General features: G+C 41.1%; 1 protein-coding gene across 1 annotated transcript in view; it reads right to left on the reverse strand.

Moving 5' to 3' along the window:
- Positions 1-2,018, reverse strand: part of LOC109480446 (CCR4-NOT transcription complex subunit 1-like) — a 35,492-nt gene that overhangs the window by 28,051 nt on the left and 5,423 nt on the right. The window lies entirely within an intron of this gene.

Consider the following 2,018-nt stretch of genomic DNA (forward strand, 5'->3'; position numbering starts at 1 on the left):
AAAAAGTTTTCACCTTTGTTACAGCTTTTTTAAGCCAAAAATTTATTTCCAAATTCATGAAGGGTCATAATAAATGGAGTTACTTATGCTTGGTATAGGTCTTTGGCAAAATACTTTTTTTTTATATTGTACAACTAAATATTTAGGAATCATTTTGACATGATTATAAATCTGTTATGCATGTTTCAATGTTTCAAAAAGGAAACTACAGGAGTACACTTGTATCATGTTTTGTTTTAGAATTTGTTCTGATATTTTAACTTTGCGACACAGTCAAAATTGGCCCAAGCCTCGGCATAGTTCAAAGGGTTTCTTTCATCTGTCAACACAACATCGGCAGTCAGCAAGAGGTTCTTTGGTAAATACGCTGTGATTCCCCATGTCATTGGTAAATTATATTGGTAAAATGGTAGAATTACTTGATAATGAGCTATATTACCGACGAAATCAAGAACATTTTGAGGGAAAACACAGTAAAAAGCTGCTTCCGTCCAGCTGTGTCAATTTCTAACATGTGTTGCGTGCGAGCCATCTTGGAAGAGTCTATTCTGTAAGCAGGGGGAAAGTTTCTTGGAAACAGTTCAAGCCCTTGTCAAATTATAAGAAATACGATATTTTGCAGGAACAGCATGGCATAATTATATTTTAGTGCTTAGATTTTGAATTTAAAATCTAATTGACAGATGTTGAAAGGTAGACAACATTACAGTTGAGACATCGTGCTCCCTTGAAATGAACTTATCCAAAGCATGCCGCCCATGGCCGAGCATTGTCCTGTTAGCGCTGTCTGTTTGATTTTTCGGTAAATTTCTCCATGCAAGACGATCCAGCCAAAAAAATGGACATGTTTGGACAACAATAAAGGATGTATGCTGTTGAGTGGCGTACATAATGGCACCCAGGTTTCTGGGATTAGAGCTTTATTTACGCCCGTCATGTTCCCGGCAAGCATGAGGGGAGGGCAGGTACTTCAAGTTCTCGTTTCGGTACTTGTTTACCTCACAAAATTTGGGTATTTCTGCTAGTTTTTAGGTGTAATTGATAAGAAATCTCAAAGACTAGGTACTGATGTAAGTGATAATGTTTGTTTCCGAGCACTGAGCTTCGTACGTACAGGCAAAACTTAGCGAGCCGGCCGCTCCTGAGCCGCTCCTCGGCCTGAATGTCACGCCCTATGTCACGCCCGTCTATCGCTGCCAATTTGGGGGGTTTGATTAATTAACTCACAGCAGGTTGTGAATCACTTCTTTGTTACTTGAAACTGCCTTCTATGAGATGCTCATTGTGCCGAGAGCAAAGACATTATTTTTATCAAGTTTAAAGCAAGGATTATTACGACGGTAGCCGAGATCAAAAGGGTAAACATCAATTGAAAATCCCGCTACGCTGGTCGGAAACACAGCATAGCGGCAAAATTACAGCATAGCGGAACAAATTCACAGCATAGCGGCCCGCTATGCTCAAAAGGCCTGGCGAGAACACTGATGTCGGATGTCGACGGATTAATTTGGTATTTTTTCTTAAACCAAGGACTATTTTAACATTTATATCTATGTCCCTCCAAAGTTAATTGAAAACAACACGTAAGTTGGCAATATTGTTTCCCTGTTTGTAATAAAATTGACGCGGAAGAAGTTCGTGGACGATAGGTAGGCTAGATAGAGGATTATTTCGATTACACTGACTGACCATAACGTTTAATACCGACTTTAAATTTATAGCTCGATGTACCAGCGAAATTTGTGCTGCCAAATTTGCCCCTCAACATGCAAAACATGGGTTGAAATTCAAAATTTTTCCGGGGGGGACATGCCCCCCCCCAAAAAGGCGGGCCTACTCGGGCTCTAGTGGCGCCTGCGGCGCGATGGCTCGCGTCTTCGGCGCTTCATGCGGGGTAAATTTTCAATCAAAATCTCGTCCTCCCCATACGAAATTTCACTCTCTATGATTCACGCCGGGGGGAGGGCCTAGGAAAAATTTTTTGAGCCGGGGGGAGGGCCTAGGAAAATTTTTTTGAC

Source organism: Branchiostoma belcheri, unplaced genomic scaffold (assembly GCF_001625305.1).
Source record: "Branchiostoma belcheri isolate BF01 breed outbred unplaced genomic scaffold, Haploidv18h27 scaffold51, whole genome shotgun sequence".
Lineage (NCBI taxonomy): Eukaryota > Metazoa > Chordata > Leptocardii > Amphioxiformes > Branchiostomatidae > Branchiostoma > Branchiostoma belcheri.